Source organism: Oncorhynchus tshawytscha, linkage group LG16 (genome assembly GCF_018296145.1).
Source record: "Oncorhynchus tshawytscha isolate Ot180627B linkage group LG16, Otsh_v2.0, whole genome shotgun sequence".
NCBI classification, from domain to species: domain Eukaryota; kingdom Metazoa; phylum Chordata; class Actinopteri; order Salmoniformes; family Salmonidae; genus Oncorhynchus; species Oncorhynchus tshawytscha.
In genome coordinates this window covers 43,128,017-43,137,826 of record NC_056444.1, presented here as the reverse complement: position 1 = coordinate 43,137,826, position 9,810 = coordinate 43,128,017, and positions in this window count along the sequence as shown.

The window sequence follows — 9,810 nt, the reverse complement described above, 5'->3', positions numbered from 1 at the left end:
CTTTCTTTGAGTGTACTTTTTTGATGAACGATAGTCATGAGGTATCATCGGTTTCTCTAAACACAGAGTTGCAACATCGCAGGACTTACGTGAACGCTTGCAAAACAGACCAGGCCGGGGTTTGAGAAGACAGTGGGAAAAGTGAAAAATTCATCCTTTTATTACATTTTCTCAGTCTAAAGGCACAACCTATATTCCAGTCAATGTATTAAATCGTTGAACATGTTATTACTACAACCTTGTGAAAGTGACAAACTAACATTTTCATGAGCTTTTATATCAAACGAGTGTCTATGATTTGAAAGCCTGCACATGTGCAGTTTGGCGCGAGATGACCATTAGACCTGATGACGTGTTTCTATGCATGAGTTTAGCTAGCCGACATCGCCTACAAGTGTGATCTGGGATTTCTATTGGAGAAGTAGTTTTAGCCTGTCTTCATACTGTACTGGCTTTGTTATCATACCTGAACATACTAACCACTGGAGTGCAGTGTAAGTCAAACAACAACTGAGCAAAAATTTGACAATTGTCTGAGAAACAGACAATTTAAATTCATCGCCTAGAAAAGACAAACTGATGAATGACAGTGATTAGATGCTCGTTTAAAAAAAAAAATTCTATACAATACTAATTTGGGTTGGTAGTTTTGCTGCCAAAAGAAGGCATGGATGGATGAATGAGAATGAGATGAAGGCAGGAACCACCTGGGATGAAGTCAAGAAAGCCACCCAGGACAGAGTTCACTGGAGATACACCGTTAAGGCCCCTTTGTTCCACTAGGAGCTGAATGGAGTAAGTCAAGATTTTGGTAGAAATGTCGACATATCCAAGGCTGATGGCCTGTGTGGGAAGGAAAGACTCATTAAACACAACTGTGGCTTCGGTTGTGTTTAATGACTAAATGCTAGGTGGCAAGGCGGCAAGCGGTACCGGAGTGCCAAGTCTAGGACCAAAAGGCTACTTAACATTATACATAGTCACTTTACCCCTGCACATTGACTCGGGACCGTTATTTTTCTTTTATAGTTACTTTTGATAATTTTTACATTCGTTTATTTGGTAAATATTTTCTTAACTCTTACTTGAACTGCATTGTTGGTTAAGGGCTTGTAAATAAGCATTTCATGGTAAGGTCTACTACACCTGTTTTATTCTGCTCATGTGACAAATAACATTTAATTTGATTTGATTTGCTGCCTCTTGTGCAGGTGCTATAGCAAAAGGGCAGACTTGTTGTTGCCGTTACTATAGCACAAGGGCAGATTATATTGATGTTACTGCCCACGAGATAAGTACTTTTGATGTTCCTGCTCCTGGCGCAGGTACTATAGCATAAGAGCAGATTGTATTGATTTTGCTGCCATTGGGGTAATAACCATCGTAAGTGCAGATACTACTCATGTTGCTGCCTCTGGGGCAGGTACTATAGTGTATGGGGCAGACACTATTGATGTTGCTGAATCTGGGGCAGTTACTATAGCAGAAGGGCATGTTGATGAACTCAAACTGTCTTATATTTGTTTGTATGAACTCTTTGTCATTGTGACCATCGTTACAGTGACTGATTGTCAGGCAGTGAACACCCAGCATTTTTCCATTTATTGAATGAAAGGTGACATTTTTGAAAATTATTAAAGAAAGCTTAATATAGTTTTTTAAAGATACAGCATCTATATTTAATTGCTAGCAAGAGTTATTTTCTTTGTAGGGCAGAATTGCCTAATACTTTTATCACATGTAAAAGAAATACATGGCTTGGGAAATTACAAGACTTGCTGGCTTTAAAATAGACATGAACGATCAGACATGAACGGGCAAAGGAAATCGCAGAAAGAATCGCAGAAACAAAGTACTGCATCCACTCTTTGAAGACAATAGACTAAAAGGGAGACGTGTGTGTAGCTCTCGTAGTCAACAACCTATACGTTGATAACCAACTGTTCCGAGACACCAAGACCACTCCATGGCTATTCTAACACCATTAATGCTAGGGATTGTAAAAAAATTTAAATAAGGAAATTACACAATTCAACAATTAATAGAGAAACTATAAATACACTATACTATTCAAGTTTATGTATAGTATTTATAAATATATGAAAGATAGGACAATTCATGAAATAATAAATCCCCAAATACAAGGAACTGAAACACAAAAGTGTACAAAGCACGAAATTAGGCAGGAATCAAAAAGGTAGAAATAAAAACATGACAAACAGATGACATAAAAGGCACAGTATGAGGGTATGTACGGGAGTATATGTGAGGGGAGTGAACACTTTCGCTCTGTCACAACTCCTGTTCCCACACACACATGCCAGAGCCCATGTGTGTGTAGGAACAGGAGTTGTGACAGAGCGAGAGTGTTCACTTTTGCACAGATATGGGATATACAGTATATCACAAAAGTGAGTACACCCCTCACATTTTTGTAAATATTTGAGTATATCATTTCATGTGACAACATTGAAGAAATGACACTCTAAAGTAGTGAGTGTACAGCTTGTACAGCTTGCTAGGGTTGTTTATCTGGAGTACTTCTCCTGTCCTATTCGGTGTCCTGTGTGAATCTAAGTGTGCGTTCTCTAATTCTCTCCTTCTCTCTTTCTTTCTCTCTCTCGGAGGACCTGAGCCCTAGGACCATGCCCCAGGACTACCTGACATGATGACTCCTTGCTGTCCACCTGACCGTGCTGCTGCTCCAGTTTCAACTGTTCTGCCTTATTATTATTCGACCATGCTGGTCATTTATGAACATTTGAACATCTTGGCCATGTTCTGTTATAATCTCCACCCGGCACATCCAGAAGAGGACTGCTTTTTGGAGAAATGTCCTCTGGTCTGATCAAACAAAAAAAGAACTGTTTGGCCATAATGACCATCTTATGTCTGGAGGAAAAAGGGGTGAGGCTTGCAAGCCGGAGAACACCATCCCAACTGTGAAGTACGGAGGTAGCAACATCATGTTGTGGGGGTGCTTTGCTGCAGGAGGGACTGGTGCACTTCACAAAATAGATTGCATCATGATTGAGGAAAATTATGTGGATATATTGAAGCAACATCTCAAGACATCAGTTAAAGCTTGGTCGCAAATGGGTCTTCCAAATGGACAATGACCCCAAGCATACTTCCGAAATTGTGGCAAAATGAATTAAGGACAACAAAGTCAAGGTATTGGAGTGGCCATCACAAATCCCTGACCTCAATCCTATAGAAAATTTATGGGCAGAACTAAAAAAGCGTGTGCGAGCAAAGATGCCTACAAAACTGACTCAGTTACACCAGCTCTGTCAGGAGGAATGGGCCAAAATGCACCCAATTTATTGTGGGAAGCTTGTGGAAGGCTGCCCGAAACGTTAGACCCAAGTTAAACCATTTTAAGGCAATGCTACCAAATACTAATTGAGTGTATGTCACGGTTTTCTGTATGTGAAAGAGAGTCAGACCAAAATGCGGCGTGGCTATTGCGATCCATGTTTAATGAGACAAAGTAAACACGAATCAAATACAAAAACGCAACACGAAAACCGAACCAGCCTAATACTGGTGCAAATACTGACAGAACAAGGACAATCACCCACAAAACCCAACACCAAACAGGCTACCTAAATATGGTTCCCAATCAGAGACAATGACTAACACCTGCCTCTGATTGAGAACCATATCAGGCCAAACATAGAACTAGACAAACTAGACATGTAACATAGAATGCCCACTCAGCTCACACCCTGACCAACCAAAACATAGAAACATACAAAGCAAACTATGGTCAGGGTGTGACAGTGTATGTAAACTTCTGACCCACTGGGAATGTGATTAAATAAATAAAAGCTGAAATAAACCATTATCTCTACTATTTTTCTGACATTTCACATTCTTAAAATAAATTGGTGATCCTAACTGACCTAAGACAGGGAATTTTTACTGGGATTAAATGTCAGGAATTGTGAAAAAGTTTAAATGTATTTGGCTAAGACTTCATCTCTACCTAGGGATAACGTGTCCCTTTTTTCAGTTGGACCTCTGCCTATTTAGACACATTAAATGCACTCCATTTATTTACACTACATGGTGGTCAAATCTCTAAGTGAGAATGTCCCAAAAATCATTTGAGAAAGCAAAAGAAGCTTGGGACTGCAGGACAGGAGGGGGTTAGTAGAGACAGGCACTGATTTAATGAAATTGTGGAGGGAGGGCCCCTCAAATGCCATGGGAGGTGCTCTCAATGAGCAGCATTTGAATGTTCAAAAAGGGGAAGAGAATCATGGCAAAGGTTTGGGTCTCATGTAGCCCAAGCTGGGATGAATACTCTGTGGTTGTTTCTCAAAATGTATACTACCTTGCTCCGAGCATGCAAATTGGAGAACTGGAAAGTCATGAGTATGAGTCCAAATCAAAGTATGCGAAACGGAGCATGGAGGACACTTCTCGATTGCGTATTCCGTTTGTACATATTTTGAAGCTACCTTGGATAACATTGGTTTTAGGTCATTATTTCCTGTTAAATCATCTGATTAGCTACATTATTATTATTCAGATATACAGTATCTAGCTGATAATTATGAAGTAAAATGGTTACTTTGTGTATATCTTGTTTCGTCTCTAATGTTGCCTTTGTCCTGGCTGGAAGAAGGTTCGGTGAATGGGGAGATGCAGCGTGAGGTAATACAGTAGGGGGGAGTGCGAGCGCTTCTCAAATTAAATGTTTTAGTGTTCTCCACACTCTCTTCCTCACAACAACGTACTCAAGAGAACGTCCTCTAAGAATGCACTTGGAGCATGAGCGTGTGGAACACAGTAGTATGCATATTGAGAAACATCCTGTGTCTCCGTCTCCTCTGCCCTGCAAGCATCACCCCAATCCATAGTTTAACTGGACACCATGTATTGTTGAGGATAGATTAAAGTCTAAATGAATTGTAGCAGCAGTGGGGGGTTTTATTGGGTTTTTCAATAATGGATATGGAAAGTAAGCATTCAAACCCCATTGGTTCATGGCCATTCAGTATTATCTTGGGACTTTTTGGGGAACAGCTCTGAGATATTTCTCTTATGGTTAAGAACTGACCGAGCTTATTTCAAGATTGTATTCTTTTCACTTCCAGTTTTTAGGAAAAGGGAACAAAAATGATTTAGTAGTATAGTGCCCTAATGTACTCACACTTCCACTATGGTATAAGGTTTGTTTCATTTTCTAGACAGCTGTGTTGTCTGTTGGCCTATAATCAATCAATCAAATGTATTTTATGAAGCCCTTTTTACATCAGCAGTTGTCACAAAGTGCTATACAAATACACAAGGCCACAGGGCCAGTACGATTACCAGGACGTGTACTCCGAGAATAAGCTGACCAACTGGCAACTGTCTTCACTGGCATTTTCAACCTGTCTGTAATACCAACATGTTTCAAGCAGCCAACCATAGCCACCATTGTGCACAAGAACACTAAGGTAACCTGCCTAAATAACTACCAACTGTTGCCATGAACTGCTTTGAAAGGCTAGTTATGGCTCACGTCAACACCATTATCCCAGAAACCCTAGACCCACTCCAATTTGCATACTGCCCCAACAATTCCACAGATGATGCAATCAATATTGCACTTCACACTGCCCTTTCTGACTTGGATAAAAGGAACACCTATGTGAGAATGCTATTCATTGACTACAGCTCAGCGTTCAACACCATAGTGCCCTCAAAGCTCATCACTAAGCTAAGGACCCTGGGACTAAACATCTCCCTCTGCAACTGGATCCTGGACTTCCTGACTGGCCACCCCAGGTGGTAAGGGTAGGTAACAACGCATCCGCCACGCTGATCCTCAACATGGGGCCCCTCAGGGGTGCGTGCTCAGTCCCCTCCTGTACTCCCTGTTCACTCACAACTGCATGTCCAGGCACGACTCCAACACCATCATTAAGTTTGCCGATGACACAACAGTGGTAGGCCTGATCACTGACAATAATGAGACTAGTGGTGCCAGGGCAACAACCTCTCCCTCAACGTGATCAAGACAAAGGAGATGATTGTGGACTACAGGAAACGCACCCATTTTCATTGACGGGGCTGTAGTGGAGCAGATTGAGAGCTGCAAGTTCCTTGGTGTCCACATCAACAACAAACTATCATAGTCCAAACACACCAAGACAGTCATGAAGAGGGCACGACAAAGTCTATTCCCCCTCACGAGACTGAAAATATTTGGCATGGGTCCTCAGATCCTCAAAAAGTTCTCCAGCTGTACCATTGAGAGCATCCTGACTGGTTGCATCACTGCCTGGTATGGCAACTGCTCGGCCTCTGACCGCAAGGCACCACAGAGGGTAGTGCGCATGACCCAGTACATCACCGAGGCCAAGCTTGCTGCCATCCAGGACCTCTATACCAGGCTGTGTAGAAGACAGTCCTAAAAATGTTCAAAGACTCCAGCCACCCTAGTCATATTGTAACGCTTGTTGTCTGGGGAAGGAGAGGAGGACCAAGGTGCAACGTGGTAAGTGTTCATATTATTTAATGAAATATGCAACACTAGACAAAACAACACACACGACAAACAAACAGTCCTGAAAGGTGAAACAAAAACACTAAACAGGAAACAACCACCCACAAAACACAATGGAAAACAGGCTACCTAAATATGGTTCTCAATCAGGGACAACGATTGACAGCTGCCTCTGATTGAGAACCATACCAGGCCAAACACAGAAATAGAAAATCATAGACAAATGAACATAGACAACCCACGCAACTCACGCCCTGACCATACTAAAACAAAGACAAAACAAAGGAACTAAGGGCAGAACGTGACAGTACCTCCCCCCCAAAGGTGCGGACTCCGGCCGCAAAACCTGAACCTATAGGGGAGGGTCTGGGTAGGTGTCTGTCCGCGGTGGCGGCTCTGGCGCGGGACGTGGATCCCACTCCACCATAGTCTTTCTCCGCCTCCTTAACCTCCTCCGTGGCCTCTTAAGAGCGGTGACCCTCGCCGCCGACCTCGGACTGGGTTCCCTAGCCACGGGTCCCGAATGGACGGGAGATTCTGGCTGCGCCGGAGTGAAGAACAACTCCGGCAGCGCCGGACAGGCGGGAGACTCCGGCAGCGCCGGACAGCTCCTGGCTGACTGACGGCTCTGGCAGCTCCTGGCTGACTGACAGCTCAGGACAGACTGGCGGCTCTGGCAGCTCAGGACAGACTGGCGGCTCTGGCAACTCAGGACAGACTGGCGGATCTGGCATCTCAGGACAGACTGGCGGCTCTGGCAGCTCAGGACAGACTGGCGGCTCTGGCAGCTCAGGACAGATGGGAGGCTCTGGCAGCTCAGGACAGATGGGAGGCTCTGGCAGCGCTGGACAGGCGGGAGCACCTGTAGGGAGAAGACCGAGAGACAGCCTGGTGCGGGGGGCTGCCACCGGAGGGCTGGTGCGTGGAGGTGGCACCGGATAGACCGGACCGTGAAGGCGCACTGGAGCTCTTGAGCACCGAGCCTGCCCAACCTTACCTGGTTGAATGCTCCCCGTAGCCAGGTCAGTGCGGCGAGGTGGAATAGCCTGCACTGGGCTGTACTGGTGAACCGGAGACACCATGCGTAAGGCTGGTGCCATGTACACTGGCCCGAGGAGACGCACTGGAGACCAGATGCGCTGAGCCGGCTTCATGGCACCTGGCTCGATGCCCACTCTAGCCTGACCGATACGAGGCGCTGCAATGTACCCCACCCGGCTATGCACACGCACCGGGGATACAGTGCGCCTCATGGCATAACACGGTGCCTGCCCGGTCCCTCTCGCTCTCCGGTAAGCATGGGGAGTTGGCTCAGGTCTCCTACCTGACTTAGCCACACTCCCCGTGTGCCTCCCCCCCAAGACATTTTTGGGGCTGCCTCTCGGGCTTCCAACCGCTCCGCCGTGCTGCCTCCTCATACCACCGCCTCTCAGCTTTCGCTGCCTCCAGCTCAGCCTTGGGGCGGTGATATTCTCCAGCCTGTGCCCATGGTCCCTTGCCGTCCAGAATCTCCTCCCATGTCCAGGAGTCCTGCGATTCCTGGCCGCTGCTGCTGCCCGTTACCACGCTGCTTGGTCCTTTCTTGGTGGGTGGTTCTGTAACGCTTGTCGTCTGGGGAAGGAGAGGAGGGCCAACGTGCAGCGTGTTAAGTGTTCATATTATTTAATGAAATATGCAACACTAGACAAAACAACAAACACGACAAACAAACAGTCCTGAAAGGTGAAACAAAAACGCTAAACAGGAAACAACCACCCACAAAACACAATGGAAAACAGGCTACCTAAATATGGTTCTCAATCAGGGACAACGATTGACAGCTGCCTCTGATTGAGAACCATACCAGGCCAAACACAGAAATAGAAAATCATAGACAAACTAACATAGACAACCTACCCAACTCACGCCCTGACCATACTAAAACAAAGACAAAACAAAGGAACTAAGGCCAGAACTTGACACATGTTCTCTCTGCTACCGAACAGCAAGCGTACCGGAGCACCAAGTCTAGGTCCAAAAGACTTCTTAACAGCTTCTACAGCTTCTACCCCCAAGCCATAAGACTCCTGAACAGCTCATCAAAAGGGTACCCAGACTATTTGCATTGCCCCCCCCTTTACGCTTCTGCTACTCTCTGTTTATTATCTATGCATAGTCACTTTAATAACTCTGCCTACATGTACTTATTACCTCAATTACCTCAACTAACCGGTGCCCCCCCCCACATTGACTCTGTACCGGTAGCCCCTGTATTTAGCCTCGCTATTGTTATTTTACTGCTGCTCTTTAATTATTTGTTACTTTTATTTATTTTGTATTTATTTTTTCTTAACACTGCATTGTTGGGCTTGTAAGTAAGCATTTCTCTGTAAGGTCTACACCTGTTGTATTCGGCGTATGTGACAAATAAAATTTTATATGATTTGAAATACCCAGCCTAAAATCCAGAAGAGCAACCAATGCAGATGTAGAAGCAAAGTGGCTAGGAAAAACTCCCTAGAACAGCAGGAACCTAGATTTAAAAAAAACTTGAACCTACAGATGTAGGATTTTAATTTGATCACCCTGTTGCACCCTGTTGCAGGGGAACTTTCTTGCAATGCAGGAAATTTAAAGTGGCACTCCAGTCTTTCCTCTTTTGTTCTCTATTGCTCCACTATTGTTCTTCAAGCAAAGGGGAGGCTGATGACATCACTTTTTTTAAAAACATTTACGCTTTCCTATCTGACCAACTCATTGAATGCCCTACTCCTTGAAGTTTGTCTAAAAAACTATATTTTGCTCAAAACATATACATTTTTTACCCTTTAGTGTGTGTCCTTTACTGTATTTATACTTGGGATATTGCTTTTCAACAGTAAAAGTTCAAAAATAGCTGGAGGACTTCTTTAAAACTGGTAGTGTATTTGAGGTTAAAGGCTTCGGACATTTGTAATTTCCACTTTATTTGAGACTTGATTTTTCCTTATGAAACATGTATCTACCCCTACAAAAATGCCCATTAACTATAATCCACATAATAATTTACATTTACTGTTGCTGCAGGATTATTTACCTGTTGTAACAAACTGGCTAAAATTAAGATAATTTATATGTAACCTCAAACTTAGACTGTAACTGTCCTGTGAACGGTGCTTAACTTGGGCAGGAGCTCACCGGAACTGAGTACGGACACCTTACTACTTTATTTCCTGCACCTCTTACATACTATTAACTAAATATTGACATATTAGCTAAATATAAACCTATTAGCTAAAAATAACAACCTACAGGGTTTAACTCTGAGTTCCGCCACCTATTTTAGT